At 38.7% G+C, this 17003-nt stretch overlaps 1 protein-coding gene and 1 non-coding gene across 4 annotated transcripts in view; one reads left to right on the top strand and one right to left on the bottom strand.

The window, feature by feature from the left end:
* CTNNA3 (catenin alpha 3) overlaps positions 1 to 17003 on the top strand; it is a 1910358-nt gene that overhangs the window by 34968 nt on the left and 1858387 nt on the right. The window lies entirely within an intron of this gene.
* Positions 12173 to 12315, bottom strand: LOC113885646. Its single transcript, XR_003509296.1, has one exon. It is a non-coding gene; the product is annotated as a small nucleolar RNA SNORA67 (small nucleolar RNA).

Raw genomic sequence — 17003 nt, 5'->3', positions numbered from 1 at the left:
AGCTTCAGCTTCAGCATCAGTACTTCCGATGAATATTCAGGACTGATTTCCTTTAGGATTGATCTCTTTGCAGTCCAAGGGACTCTCAAGAGTCTTCTCCAGCACCACAGTTCAAAAGCATCAATTTTTCAGTGCTCAGCTTTCTTTATGGTCCAACTCTCACATCTATACATGACTACCAGAAAAATCATAGCTTTGACTAGACAGACCTTAGTTGTTAATGTCTCTGCTTTTTAATATACTGTCTAGGTTGGTCATAGCTTTTCTTCCAAGGAGCAAGCATCTTTTAATTTCATGGCTGCAGTCATTATCTGCAGTGATTTTGGAGCCCAAGAAAATAAAGTCTCTTACTGTTCTCATTGTTTCCCCTCTATTTGCCATGAAGTGATAGGACTGGTTGCCATGATCTTCTTCTTTTGAATTTGAGATTTAAGCCAGCTTTTTCACTCTCCCCTTTCACTTTCATCAAGAGTCTCTTCAGTTCCTCTTCGCTTTCTGCTATAAGGATGGTGTCATCTGCATATCTGAGGTTATTGATATTTTTCCCAGCAAACTTGATTTCAGCTTGCTTGTGCTTCATCCAGCCTGGCATTTTGCATGATGTATAATGCATATAAGTTAAATAAACAAGATGACAATATACAGCCTCAACGTAAACCTTTCCCGATTTGGAACCAGTCCGTTGTTCCATGTCCTGTTCTAACTTTTGCTTCTTGACCTGCTTATAGATTTGTCAGGAGGCAGGTAAAGTGGTCTGATATTCCCATCTCTTGAAGAATTTTCCACAGTTTGTTGTGATCCATACAGTCAAAGGCTTTGGCATAGTCAATAAAGCAGAGTAGATGTTTTTCTGGAACTCTCTTGCTTTTTCTATGATCCAGCAGATGCTGGCAATTTGATCTCTGGTTCCTCTGCCTTTTCTAAATGCAACTTGAACATCTGGAAGTTCTTGGTTCACGTACTGTTCAAGCTTAGCTTGGAAAAATTTTGAGCATTATTTTGCTAGTTTGGGAGATGAGTGCAATTGTTTGGAATGAAAACTGACCTTTTCTAGTCCTTTGTCCACTGCTGGGTTTTCCAGATTTGCTGGCATATTGAGTGCAGACTTTGACATAATAATCTTTTAGGTTTTGAAATAGCTCAGCTGGAATTCCATCACCTCCACTAGTTTGTTCATAGTGGTGCTTCCTAAGGCCCACTTGACTTCGCACTCCAGGATGTCTGGCTCTAGGTGAGTGATCACACCATTGTGGTTATTTGGGTTGTTAAGTTCTTTTTGTATATGAATCCTTTCAAATTAATGTTTTCATTTTCTTCAGATATATACCCACATGTGGAAATGCTGAATCATATGGTAGTTTTATTTTTAGTTTTTGAGAAAACTCCATACTGTTTCCCAAGTGATTTTACCAGTTTATATTCCCACCAACAGTATACAGAGGTTCCATTTCTCCACATCCTTGCCAACATTTGTTATTTACATTCTTTTTGATGATAGCCATTCTGACAGGTGTTGGGTGGTGTCTCACTGTCATTTTAATTTGTATTTCTCTGATGATTAGAGATATTGAACATTTTTCATGAGCCTGTTGGCCATCTGTTTCTCTTTTTTTAAATTCTGGAATCTTATTTCCTAATAGTGTGAATATAATTATTTATTTGCTTTATCCTCATGTATGTGTATACATACGTTGGCCACTTGATGTGAACAGCTGACTCACTGGAAAGGAGAAGAGGATGACAGAGGATGAGATGGTTGGATGACATCACTGATGCAATGGACACAAATTGGGCAAACTCCAGGAGATGGTGAGGGACAGGGAAGCCTGGTGTGCTGCAGTCCGTGGGGTTGTGAAGAGTCGGTCGTAACTTGGTGACTGAGCAACAACATATGTGAAGTGAAAGTGAAGTCGCTCAGTAGTGTCTGACCCTCAGCGACCCCATGGACTGCAGCCTTCCAGGCTCCTCCGTCCCTGGGATTTTCCAGGCAAGAGTACTGGAGTGGGGTGCCATTGCCTTCTCCGACAACATGTGTATACACATATAATAAGAATATATATATATTATACACGTGCATGCGTGCTAAGTCTCTTTAGTCGTGTCTGACTCTTTGCAACTCTATGGACTATAGCTCTCCAGGCTCCTCTGTCCATGGCATTCTTCAGGCAAGAAAACTGGAGTGGGCTGCCATTCCCTTCTCCAGGGGATCTTCCCAACCAAGGGATCGAAGCTATGCCTCTTACATCTCCTGCATTGGAAAGTTCTTTACACTAGCACCACCTGGGAAGCCCATTATACCACACACATATATATATAATAAGAATACTAAATGTAGTTTAAAATTACTTTGACTTTTTTTTTGTCCTAGAGGCTATCTCTCTAGGATTAGAGTAAAAATACTATCCTTATTTTATTTTATTTTTTTTAGTTTGGGATGTTGGATTTATTTGTGGATATCCAATCAGATGACAGATAATGATCTAGAATTCAGGAAGAGTTCTGACAAAACATAGTCTGCTGGAGAAGAGAATGGCAAACCACTTCAACATTCTTGCCTTGAGAACCCCATGAACAGTATGAAAAACAAAATGATATGACACTGAAAGATGAACTCCCCAGATTGGTAGGTACCCAATATGCTACTGGAGAAGACAGGAGAAATAGCTACATAAAGAATGAAGAGGCTGAGACAAAGTGGAAACAATGGCCAGGTGTGGATGTGTCTGGTGCTGAAAGTAAAGTCCAATGCTGTAAAGAACAATATTGCATAGGAACCTGGAATGTTAGATCCATTAATCAAGGTAAATTGGAAATGGTCAAACAGGAGATGGAAAGAGTAAACATCGACATTTAAAGAATCAGTGAACTAAAATGCACTGGAATGGGTTAATTTAATTCAGATGACCATTATATCTACTACTGTAGGCAAGAATCCCTTGGAAGAAATGAAATAACGCTGATAAGTCAAAAAAGAGTCAGAAATGCAGTACTTGGGTGCGGTCTCAAAAACAACAGAATCTCTGTTTCCAAGGCAAACCATTCACTATCATAGTAATCCAAGCTTATGCCCCAACCACTAATGCCAAAGTGGCTGAAGTTGAATGGTTCTATGAAGACCAAATGATCTAGAATTAACACCAAAAAAGATGTCCTTTTCATCATAGGGGACTGGTATGCAAAAGTAGCAAGTCAAGAGATACCTGGAATAATTTGGCTTTGGAGTATAAAATGAAGCAGGGCAACGGCTACCAGAGTTTTGCCAAGATGATGACTGATCATAGCAATCACCCTCTTCCAACAACACAAGAGATGACTCTAAACATGGACATCACCAGATGGTCAATACAGAAGTCAGATTGATTATATTCTTTGCAGCCGAAGATGGAAAAGCTCTTTAAAAGCCATCAAAAACAAGACCAGGAGCTGACTGTGGCTCAGATCATGAACTCCTTATTGCCAAATTCAGACTTAAATTGAAGAAAGTAGGGAAAACCACTAGACCATTCAGGTATGACCTAAATCAAATCCCTTACAATTATACAGTGGAAGTGGCAAATGGATTCAAGGGATTAGATCTGATAGATAGAGTGCCTGAAGAACTATGGATAGAGGTTCGTGACATTGTACAGGAGGTGGTGATCAAAACCATCCCCAAGAAAAAGAAATGCAAAAGGACAAAATGGTTGTCTGAGGAGGCCTTACAAATAGCTGAGAAAAGAAGAGAAGTGAAAGACAAGGAGAAAAGGAAAGATATACCCATTTGAATGGAGAGTTTCAAGGAATAGCAAGGAGAGATAGGAAAGCCTTCCTAAGTGATCAGTGTAAAGAAATAGAGGAAAACAATAGAATGGAAAAGACTAGAGATCTCTTCAAGAAAATTAGAGATACCAAGGGAACACTTCATGCCAAGATAGGCACAATAAAGGACAGAAACTATATATTAAGAAGAGGTGGTAAGTATACACAAAAGAACGATACAAAAGAGATCTTAATGACCCAGATAACCACGATGGTGTTATCACTCACCTAGAGCCAGACATCCTGGAATGCAAAGTCAAGTGGGCCTTAGGAAGCATCACTATGAACAAAGCTAATGGATGTGATGGAATCCCAGCTGAGCTATTTCAAATCCTAAAAGATGATGCTGTCAAAGTCTACAATCAATATGCCAGCAAATTTGGAAAATTCAGCAGTGGACACAGGACTGGAAAAGGTCAGTTTTTATTCCATCCCAAAGAAAGGCAATGCCAAAGAATGTTCAAACTACCACACAACTGCACTCATCTCACATGCTAATAAAGTAATGCTCAAGTTTTTCCAAGCTAGGAGATTCAACAGTATGTGAACTTCACAGTATGTGAACAGTATAAGAACTTCCAGATGTTCAAGCTGGATTTAGAAAAGGCAGAGGAGCCAGAGATCAAATTGCCAGAATCTGTTGGATCCTAGAAAAAGCAAGAGAGTTCCAGAAAAACATCTACTTCTGTTTTATTGACTATGCCAAAGCCTTTGACTGTGTGGATCAAAACAAACTGCATAAAATTCTTCAAGAGATGGGAATATCAGACCACCTTACCTGCCTCCTGAGAAATCTGTATGCAGGTCAAGAAGCAACGGGTACAGCTGGACATGGAACAGATTGGGAATGGCAAAGCTGAATATTGTCACCCTTATTTGCAGAGTTCATCATGTGAAATGGGCTGGATGAAGCACAAGCTGGAATCAAGATTGCTGGGAGAAATATCAGTAACTTCAGATATGCTGTTGACACCACCCTTATGGCAGAAAATGAAGAGAACTAAAGAGCAAAAATATTCCAGCAAACAAAAGCCCAGGTCCAGACGGCTTCACAGCTGAATTCTACCAAAAATTTAGAGAAGAGCTAACACCTATCCTGCTCAAACTCTTCCAAAAATTTGCAGAGGAAGGTAAACTTCCAAACTCATTCTATGAGGCCACCATCACCCTAATACCAAAACCTGACAAAGATCCCACAAAAAAAGAAAACTACAGGCCAATATCACTGATGAACATAGATGCAAAAATCCTTAACAAAATTCTAGCAATCAGAATCCAACAACACATTAAAAAGATCATACACCATGACCAAGTGGGCTTTATCCCAGAGATGCAAGGATTCTTCAATATCCGCAAATCAATCAATGTAATACACCACATTAACAAATTGAAAAATAAAAACCATATGATTATCTCAATAGATGCAGAGAAAGCCTTTGACAAAATTCAACACCCATTTATGATAAGAACTCTCCAGAAAGCAGGAATAGAAGGAACATACCTCAACATAATAAAGCTATATATGACAAACCCACAGCAAACATTATCCTCAATGGTGAAAAATTGAAAGCATTTCCTCTAAAGTCAGGAACAAGACAAGGGTGCCCACTTTCACCATTACTATTCAACATAGTTTTGGAAGTTTTGGCCACAGCAATCAGAGCAGAAAAAGAAAGAAAAGGAATCCAAATTGGAAAAGAAGAAGTAAAACCCTCACTATTTGCAGATGACATGATCCTCTACATAGAAAACCCTAAAGACTCCACCAGAAAATTACTAGAAATAATCAATGACTATAGTAAAGTTGCAGGATATAAAATCAACACACAGAAATCCCTTGCATTCCTATACACTAATAATGAGAAAACAGAAAGAGAAATTAAGGAAACAATTCCATTCACCATTGCAATGGAAAGAATAAAATACTTAGGAATATATCTACCTAAAGAAACTAAAGACCTACATATAGAAAACTATAAAACACTGGTGAAAGAAATCAAAGAGGACACTAATAGATGGAGAAATATACCATGTTCATGGATTGGAAGAATCAATATAGTGAAAATGCGTATACTACCCAAAGCAATTTATAGATTCAATGCAATCCCTATCAAGCTACCAACAGTATTCTTCACAGAGCTAGAACAAACAATTTCACAATTTGTATGGAAATACAAAAAACCTCAAATAGCCAAAGCGATCTTGAGAAAGAAGAATGGAAGTGGAGGAATCAACCTACCTGACTTCAGGCTCTACTATAAAAAGCAGAGACATTACTTTGCCAACAAAGGTCTGTCTAATTTTTTTACAATTTTCTTATGTAAAGGTACTGTGCTATAAACACTGTTTTGAACCTTGCTTTCTTTTTTCACTATGAAAAGTTACTCCATATTAGCATATGGAGAGAACTTCCTCATACAGCTAGGTTGTATTTGTTTGTGTGGATATACCATACATAGTGTCCTCTTCCTTCCTTCCTTTGTTTCCTCTCCTTTTAAAAATATTGCTGCAAAGAATTGCCTTGGGCATATGTTAGATTTTAAAAATTTTAATAGTTACTCTCACAGATTTTCTGAAAGAGATAATATATATTTTTAAAAATTGAAGTATAGTTGATTTACAAATGTTATGTTATAGTTTTCATTTTGGGGATAGATTTCCAGAAGTGAGATCACTGGGTCAAAGCCTATATATATATATATATATTGCAAATTCACCCTCTGTAGGAACAACATTTTGCATAACCACACTCAGTTTATGAGGGTGTCTGATACACTACAGCTTTACTAACAGAGGTTGTTATCTAAATTTTGGATATTTGCCAATCTGCGAGGTGAGAAATTGTATCTCAGAGTAGATTTAATGTGTATTTCTTTGATAATGAACAAAGTTGGGCAGCTTTTTATATACTTAAGGAATATTTGCCTATTTTTCCTTGAATGAGAAATTGTTTTAAATTACAGTAAACTTTAAACAATATCTATTGATTCCTTGCTATGAAAGATGAGGAAAGATGAGTATTTGAGTTTTTCCATCTATTTTGATAAGTGATTTTACTGGTCTGTCCTGTATCTTTCCTAATGCACTCTCTGTCCATGTATATTGGATGCTTCTAATGTTACTCTTTGACTTTTCATTTTCATTCCAATCCCAAAGAAAGGCAATGCCAAACAATGTTCAAACTACCACACAATTGCACTCATCTCACATGCTGGCAAAGTAATGCTCAAAATTCTCCAAGCCAGGCTTCAATAGTACCTGAACTGTGAACTTCCAGATGTTCAAGCTGGATTTAGAAAAGGCAGAGGAACAAGAGACTGAATTGCAAGCTTCTGTTGGATCATAGAAAAAGGAAGAGAGTTCCAGAAAAACATCTACTTTTGCTTTATTGACTATGCCAAAGCCTTTGTGTGGATCACAACAAACTGCATAAAATTCTTCAAGAGATGGGAATATCCGACCACCTTACCTGCCTCCTGAGAAACCTAAATGCAGGTCAAGAAGCAAAAGTTAGTACAGGACATGGAACAATGGACTGGTTCCAAATTGGGAAAGAAGTAGGTCAAGGTTGTATATTGTCACCCTACTTATTTAACTTATATGCAGAGTACATCATGTGAAATGCTGGGCTGGATGAAGCACAAGCTGGAATCAACATTGCTGGGAGAAATATCAATAACCTCAGATATGCAGATGACACCATCCTTATAGCAGAAAGCAAAGAGGAAGTGAGATTCCTGATGAAATGAAAGAGGAGAGAGAAAATGCTGGCTTAAAACTCAACATTCAGAAAACTAAGATCATGGCATCTGGTCCCATTACTTCATGGCAAATAGATGGGGAACGATGGAAACAGTGAGAGACTTTATTTTCTTGGGCTCCAAAATCACTGCAGATGATGCCTGCAGCCATGAAATTAAAAGATGCTTGCTCCTTGGAAGAAAAGCTATGACCAACCTAGACAGCATATTAAAAAGCAGAGACATTTCTTTGCTGACAAAGGTCTGTCTAGTCAAAGGTGTGGTTTTTCCGGTAGTCATGTATAGATGTGAGAGTTGGACCATAAAGAAAGCTGAGCACTGAAGAACTGATGCTTTTGAACTGTGGTGTTGGAGAAGACTCTTGAGAGTCCCTTGGACTGCAAGGAGATCCAACAAGTCAATCCTAAAGGAAATCAGTGCTGAATATTTGTTGAAAAGACTGATGTTGAAGCTGAAGCTCCAATACTCTGGTCACCTAATGTGAAGAACTGACTCCTTGGAAAAGACCCTGATACTGGGAAAGATTGAAGGGAGGAGGAGTAGGGGACGACAGAGGATGAGACGGTTGGATGGCATCACCGGCTTGATGGATATGATTTTGAGCAATCCATGGGAGTCGATTATGGATAGGGAAGCCTGGCGTGCTGTGGTCCATGGGGTGGTAAAGAGTCGCACATGACTGAGCAACTGAACTAAAGTGAAAATGTTACTTTTATCCTTGTAGTGTTTCACTTTTTGTTTTATTTTTTATGTTTATTTATCTATTTGGATACATTGGATTTTAGTTGCAGCATATGGGATCTTTGTTGTGTCATTTGGGGTTCTTTGTTGTACCGCATAGATTCTTACATTGTGGTGTGAGGAATCAGTAGTTGTGGTGCCTGAGTTTAGTTGTCCTGTGGCATGTGGGATCTTCATTCCCTGACCAGAGACTGAACCCATGTCCCCTGCATTGCAAGCTGGATTCTTAACCACTGAACTACTGTAGTGTTTTGTTTTTTGCTTCTATTTGCTTTTTGAGTTCTTCAAGTTTTTATTCCCTATGATCTTTTGCCTCTTTTTTGAATTTTGTAACTCTTCTTTGAGTTCTTTTTAAAAGTGAGGACATTTTGTAAACATATGTGTATCTGTGTGTGTGTGTGTGTATTTGAGTCCACATATGAACACATATGTGAAATATGTTCACATATTTCACATGTGAGCAAGGTTATGCTCAAAATCCTTCAAACTAGGTTTCGGCAGTACCTGAACTGAGAACTTACAGGTGTACAAGCTGAGTTCCTCTGCTTCGAAGAGGCAGAGGAACCAGAGCTCAAAATACCAACATTTGTTGCATCATGGAAAAAGCAAGGGAATTCCAGAGAAACATCTACTTCTGCTTCATTGACTGTACTGAAGTCTGTGTGGTTCACAAACTGTGGAAAGTTCTTAAAGAGAAGGGAGTACCAGACCACCTTGCCTGTCTCCTGAGAAACCAGTATGTAGGTCAAGAAACAACAGTTAGAACCGGACATGGAAAAACTGACTGGTTCCAAATTGGGGAAGGAATACATCAAAGCTGTATGTTGTCACCTGCTTATTTAACTAATATACAGAGTACATTATGTGAAATGCTGGACTGGTTAAATCACAAGCTGAAATCAAGATTTCCATGAGAAATATCAATAATCTCAGATATGCAGATGATACCACTCCAATGGCAGATAGTGCAGAAGAACTAAAAAGCCTCTTGATGAGAGTGAAAGAGGAGAGTGATAAAACTGGTTTGAAATTCAATATTAAAAAAGCTAAGATCATGGCATTTGGTCCCATCACTTCACAGCTAATAGAATGGGAAAAAGTGGAAGAAATGACAGATTTTATTTTCTTAGGCTCCAAAACCACTGTGGACAGTGACTACAGCCATAAAAATAGAACATGCTTGCTCCTTGGAAGGAAAGCTATGACAAACCTAGACAGCATACTAAAAAGCAGAGGCATCACTTTGCTGACAAAGGTCCATATAGTCAAAGCTATAGTGTTTCTGGTAGTCATGTACAGATGTGAGAGTTGGACCATAAAGAAGGCTGAGTGCTGAAGAATTGATGCTTTCGAATTGTGATGCTGGAGAAGACTCTTGAGAGTCCCTTGGACTGCAAGGAGATCAAATCAGTCAATCCTAAAGGAAATCAACCCTGAATATTCATTGGAAAATCTGTTGCTGAACCGAAGCTCCAATACTTTGGCCACCTGATAGGAAGACCAACTCGCTGGAAAAGACTCTAATGCTGGAAAAGATTGAAGGCAACAGAGAAGGGGGCAATGGAGGATGAGATGATTAGATAGGATCAATAGACAAGAATTTGCACAGACTCCAGGAGACAGTATGTCTCCTGAGGGTTATAGAGCCTGGTGTGCTGTGGGCCAGGAGGTTGCAAAGAGTTGGACATAACTTAGCAACTGAAAAACAACAACAAATAACTATTTCACTGAGTTCTTCCTCTGTTTCCTTCATTAATCCGTATTTATATGCATTTTTTGGGTTCTCTCCTCTTTTGTTTCTCTCTCTTTCTTTCTTTCATTTATTTGTAAGTTTGGATAATGACAAGTTTCCTTGAAGATAAAGGTTTAATTTTGGGTTTTCCTGTCTTCCATCAGTTTTGATGGGAGGAAGTGTCGTAAACATGTCTTTATTCTACTATATATTATAATAAATCCTAGGAGATGGTAGGATGATGATGATTCTCTTAGAGATCTGTATAGGGTGCAGAGTAAAGCATTGCTTACCTCCTCTATGAGCGTGTATGCTCTTATGTGTGTGTGTGTGTGTATTAAGATGTAAAGAAGATTGTTTGAGCTGAAGTTGGGAAGATGAGCAAGCACTTATTGACTGGATATTAGGATTATTCCAGACAAAGGGGACAGAATGAATAGAAATTTAGGGCCATGAAAGAGTATGGTCCATTTAGAGAACTTCAAGTTCTTTAGCATGGATGGAATACAGGGAGGCAGTGGGTCAAAGAAAGAGAAAAAGCTGGAGAGATAAGGAAGGCCAAATTGCCTTGAGTCATTCAGTGGAGCCTAAACTCTATTGTGTTCAGAAGAAGAATATTTGACAGTTGACGGTTTTAATCAGGGGATTAGTGTAACATTATCTTATTTTATATTAAAGAGATCACCTTGGGAATAGTTTGGAGGGTGAATTGGAGGTTGTGAAAAACTAGAAGGGAGATCAGTTAGGGTATCATTGGAAAGTCTAAGTAAGTCTAACCATGGTTTGAACTAAGTACCAATGCTAATAGAGAGGAAATGGCCAATATAAGAAGAGTTAAGGGAATAGAAGTTATGTAATTTTCCTGCTAATCTGATGTGAAGAGAGAGGCAAAGTGAAAGAAAATATTTGGAGATGACCTTCCAATTACTGGGTTGGATGCAAGTTCCCATTATGTGATGATGTAATTAATCCAGATCAGAACTGAAGATGGTGGTAACAGGTTTTGAGGACAAGATCATGGAGTTCAGTTTTGAGGTGCCTGTGAGACAGCTCAGTGGGGAGTGGATTTAGGAGCTCTAAAGCTTAGGTGAGAGGTCTGGACAGTTGAATCAGAGGTTCTAAGTTGAATCGAAAATCCAGGATGATATTGTTCTGAAAGAACAATGTAATGTGAGCAATGAATAGGATGTAAGGGGTGGAACTTGGGGTAAGACCTGTAGTTAACAGGAGTTAGCAGATAAGGAGGGCTTCCCAGGTGACACTCCTGCCAATGCAGGAGGTGTAAGACACAGGTTTGATCCCTGGGTCAGGAAGATTACCTGGAGGAGGGCATGGCTACGCACTCCAGTATTCTTGCCTGGAGAATCCCATGGACAGAAGAACCTGGCGGGTTATGGTCTATGGGGTCACACAGAGTCAGACATGACTGAAGCGACTTAGAATGCACACACATGCATGCAGATAAGGAAGAGCTAGCAAAAGACACTGGGGAAGAATGGTCAGAAGGAACCCAGAGGAGAAAGTCTTTTATTTACTATAGAAACAAATACTATGTGGGATTAGAAATAGTTAAATATGGCTAACAGGTATATAGTCAGAGTTCTTGGAGAAAATTTTAACAAGTAGTAGTAAAATGGTGGACTTGGATGGTTAGATGGACAATTCTGGCACAGGCTTTTTTTTTTTTTTTGCCTCAAAAAGTGACATTTGTTCAAAGAGTCAAAGAAAAAAAAAGAAAAATGGCAAGATGTCCATCCCTTGGTTCCCTTCCCTCCTCACTTCTGCTGCTTCTTGGCCCCCTCCAAGGTTTGATCCCTGGCTGGCGCTAGGTAGCACAACAACCCCCCTCATGTGAGGTCAGCAACATTAAGGGGCATCTCCTCAGTGGAAGTGTTGTAGAAGGTCTCGATGTCTCAAAGAGTCCTCTTGTCTTCTTCTCTCACCATATTAATAGCCATACTCTTCTGGCCGAAACATCCACCATGAGCAATTCTGTGGATATAGTTTTCTCTGTTGGTGGGGAAGTCATAGTTGATGAGTAAGGAAACTTGCTGTACATCGATGCCTCTGGCCTATGTCAAGAAAGAAAGGAGCTTCAGTGTGTGAGTGAGAAAGCACAAGTCTATCCAGAATTAAGCATACATGTACACGGTCAAAGGAAGGAAAAGGAAATAAACATCCCCTTCCCTCAGAAACCGGAGGTTTGCCAGATTTTATTCCAAGTTGCTACTTTCCAAAAGAGGGGCACTAGTGGCCCCCTTCAAAGAGGGAGTAAACTTGGATCAGACTTTTTTTAAAATTAATTTTTATTGGAGTATAATTGCTTTACCACTATACATGTGTTAGTTTCTGCTATATAGCAAACTGAATGAACTATACATATACATATGTCCCCCCGCCCCCACCTTTAAAAATTTCTTTCCCATTTAGGTCACCACAGAGCAGAGTTCCCTGTGCTATACAGTAGGCTATCATTAGTTATCTAATATTTTATACATAGTAGTATATATACGTCAATCCCATTCTCACACTTCATTCCACCCCTCTTCCCACCTTGGTTTCCATGTGTCCATTCTCTATGTCAGTGTCTGTATTTCTGCTTTGCAAATAAGTTCATCTATATCATTTTCTAGATTCTACATATAAGCAATATTATATGATATTTGTTTTTCTCTGACTTACTTCACTCTGTATGACAGTCTCTAGGTCCATCCAAGTCTCTGCAAACTGCACAATTTTGTTACTTTTTATGGCCCAGTAACATTCCATTGTATACGTACCACATCTTCATATACATTCCTCTGTTGATGAACATTTGGGTTGCTTCCATGTCCTGGCTACTGCAAATAGTGGCACAGACTTTTAAAACTTCTTTTAAGAGAGTATGGAAGAATGGAAATCCTGGAAGTAGAGAAGAAATCTGGAATTCTCAAAACAGTTGCAAATCACTGGTTTTTGCAAATATATTAATAGATTTAAGGAAAAATGAATGTAGTGTTTTCAAAGACTGTGGTTTTGCCTATTATACAGAGTGAAGTAAGCCAGAAAGAAAAGCACCAATACAGAATACTAACGCATTTATATGGAATTTAGAAAGATGGTAACGATAACCCTGTATGCAAGACAGCAAGAGACACAGATGTATAGAACAGTCTTTTAGACTCTGTGGGAGAGGGACAGAGTGGGACGATCTGGGAGAATGGCATTGTTTTATCTGTTTTGATAAGCAGGGTTTTATTTGTGAGTAATCAGAAAATGAAGAAATGGGACTTTTTTTGGCTTCAAATTGAGGTTGATATGAATTCTGCTTTTTTCTTTTTTTTGCTATTCTCTTTTTTGTTCTCTGCTTTTCAAAAATACCAGACCTTAGGAGAATTCACATACATTTGAGCTGTCTTATAATATTATGGAGTGGAATTGACCCATAGGCCCACTGGACCTGCAGCAACGAAAGCTACTGTCACTTTCAAGGTGTATGTGAAGGGCATGTTACTTCTGCCCTGGTTGTTTAAACTCGATGCGTATACTGCAAGTTATTCTTGTCCTGGGTGAACCAGTGAAAGCTTCTCTGAGATTTCACATACTAGATTATCTTCTTCTTAGATTTCAATTGGACCAGTTTAGACCTTTGACTTTTTAAATAACAGGCAGGTAAACTTCAAGCTGGGCTTATATGAGATAGGATCTCACTTCTGGTATAATTTTATACAAAATGTCTTTAAGTTGAAAGGCATTGCTACACAGAATAACCATGGGGCATTTTTGTCCTTTCTTCCTACCTGCAATTTTGAAAATGTGTGCCATTGTGAAAAAAGAATGAGCTTTTAGTGTGAACTGTCATTTTATAAAATAACTTAAAATGTGTGGTATCAGAAGAGGGGTAATTAGGTCATCTTACAAAATTCTTATATATAGTCTTACTTTTCAGTTAAATCAGAAATTGAATTACAACTTTTTTCTTTATTTTGGAGGGCCATTGGACTAGCCAGCCATTCACAACAAGAAGGACATAAGACCTAAATATAAATAGAATCTGATGTTTTCCTTTGTTTTATTTCATATTAGTTAAGTCATTCATTTGGATTTTTTTTTTTAATATTTTTTTGCAGCTTTCATTCAGGTTGTATGTGGGGAAACAAGTTTTATTTTGGTTACCATGAACAGAAGAAACAAATGTTTGAATTTAATTTAATTTGTATTTTCTTATAAAGAATCCATAAAACAATTTTTTTGGGGGGAGGAGCTCAGTTTGATTATTTTTCAAAAAACACCAGCAAGATTACTATCCAAAGGTTGTTAGAAAGAACTTCAAATGCTTCCAAGAAGCCTTTGAAAGTTTGAATTGTAACCTGCTAAAGATATTTACATTTTATTATAAAATGTGATTTTTTTTTTTTTTTGCTATATTGAAATCCAGAATTCTTAAAAGTTAAGGAAATAAAAATTTCAGTCTCATGAATCTGGACATGTGGTACTTTTAATAGTTGTAGCCTTACCGCATTGTTGGGGGGCTTCCCTTGTAGCTCAGTCAGTAAAGAATCTGCCTACAGTGCAGGAGACCTGGGTTCGATCCCTGGGTCGGGAAGATCACCTGGAGAAGGAAATGGCAACCCACTCCAGCATTCTTGACTGGAAAATCCCACGGACAGAGGAGCCTAGTGGGCTTCAGTCCATGGGGTCGCAAAGAGTTGGGAATGTTGGAATATATACATTCTATTGTATTTCCTTTGCTCTGTTTTATTCTTAAAACAAAAGAAAACAAAAATCCTAAAAAAGTCAACCAACCAACCAACCGAACAAAATAAAACAATTGTAGCCCTATCTCTGGAACGTACCTCTTATGTCTCACTCTAGAATTGATTTCAAGGGGCTCAAGACTCTTTATGAGGCTGTTGTGCCTTAGGAATTTTTTTAGAGTATTTAGGCATGCTGCATTTCTAATTAATGCACATGTAGGCATTAATATGCCTTAGATTTTGAAGTCAAGAGATCCAATGAAATGAGTCACTAGAGGGAAGCTTTGTGTTAAGCCCTTTCATTATGGGAACAAAGAGCAAAAACATTCTTGAATAATAATTACAGGCTCTATAGATGAAAGAGGTATTTTTAACCTAAATGTAGACAAGTAGATTCTACATTCCTACTGAAAAGGGGATAATAATATCAACTAATATTTATTGAGCTCTTAATAGGTGTCTGAGGCATGGGCTAAGTTACGACTAATATATGGATTTTTAATTTTAATCTTCAAGATAATTTTGAAGAAGGTACTCTTCAGTTCAGTTCAGTTCAGTTCAGTTGCTCAGTCATGTCCGACTCTTTGTGACCCCATGAATGGCAGCACGCCAGGCCTCCCTGTCCATCACCAACTCCTGGAGTCCATCCAAACCCATGTCCATTGAGTCGGTGATGCCATCCAACCATCTTATCCTCTGTCGTCCCCTTCTTCTCCTGCCCTCAATCTTTCCCAGCATCAGGGTCTTTTCAAATGAGTCAGCTCTTCACATCAGGTGGCCAAAGTATTGGATTTCAGCTTCAACATCAGTCCTTCCAATGAACACCCAGGACTGATCTCCTTTAGGATGGACTGGTTGGATCTCCTTGCAGTCCAAGGGACTCTCAAGAGTCTTCTCCAACACCACAGTTCAAAAGCATCAATTCTTCGGTGCTCAGCTTTCTTTATAGTCCAACTCTCACATCCATACATGACTACTGGAAAAACCATAGCCTTGACTAGACGGCTGCTTTTTAATATACTGTCTATGTTGTTCATAACTTTCCTTCCGAGGAGTAAGCGTCTTTTAATTTCATGGCTGCAATCACCATCTGCAGCGATTTTGGAGCCCCCCAAAATAAAGTCTGACACTGTTTCCATTGTTTCCCCATCTATTTGCCATGAAGTGATGGGACTGCATGCCATGATCTTCATTTTCTGAATGTTGAGTTTTAAGCCAACTTTTTCACTCTCCTCTTTCACTTTCATCAAGAGGCTTTTTAGTTCTTCTTCACTTTCTGCCATAAGGGTGGTGGTATTTGCGTATCTGAGGTTATTGGTATTTCTTGATTCCAGCTTGTGCTTCCTCCAGCCCAGCGTTTCTCATGATGTACTCTGCATATAAGTTAAATAAGCAGGGTGACAATATACAGCCTTTACATACTCCTTTTCTGAGGAAGCTGATGTTTAGAGAGGTTCACTAACTTGCCTAAAGTCACCAGTGAGCAGAGCCTAGATTCTCACCCAGACCAGCTTCAAAGCCAGTCCTTTTAATTACTGAGATCCAATGGTGATGAAATGTAGAATTTAAGAATCCTTTTGTAGACAGTGGGAGTGGAGAAGCTGCAGTGGTTCTCACACTGGCTGCTGCGTTGTTGCCCTGCTGAGGGGCTGAGTGGAGCTGAAATCTAGTCCTCCCTCTGCTGGACAAACTGCGGGCCTTCCTGCTAACACCTACAGGGCTTTTTCTAATTGGTCTGCCTGAAAGACTCAGATTTTACTAGTTCACTCAAAGCAAATCTTAATTCTCTAAACCTCTGAGTACTGCTGCCTATATTTCCATTCATTCACAATAATCCTTTGACTCCGACCTGTCTTCTCTTTCTGGTCCACATCTTCCTTGGTTGTCAAATTTCATCTGTCTTTATGTTGTCAACTCTGAAATCTGTATTTTGATCCCAGACTTCTCTCCCAAACTCTACTTTCATATCTCTAACTGCCTACTTACTAATAACATCTTTACTTGGATGTCTATTATACATCCTAAATTTGTATGTATCTCAACTCATGTCCCAAACTGGGCTCTTCATCTTCCTGTTCCTCCTGCAGCATCCCTACCTCAGTTAATGGCACTACCATCCTTCCAGTTGCTTCAGACAAAAAACTTAAAGCTATCTTGAATTCTTTTTATCCTATGTTCAAATCGGTCCAGAATTCCTATTGGTTCACAATTGTCTACAATCTGACCACTTCTGTT

The sequence above is a fragment of the Bos indicus x Bos taurus genome, chromosome 28 (genome assembly GCF_003369695.1).
Source record: "Bos indicus x Bos taurus breed Angus x Brahman F1 hybrid chromosome 28, Bos_hybrid_MaternalHap_v2.0, whole genome shotgun sequence".
NCBI lineage: Eukaryota > Metazoa > Chordata > Mammalia > Artiodactyla > Bovidae > Bos > Bos indicus x Bos taurus.
This window is presented reverse-complemented; position numbering and strand designations above follow the sequence as displayed.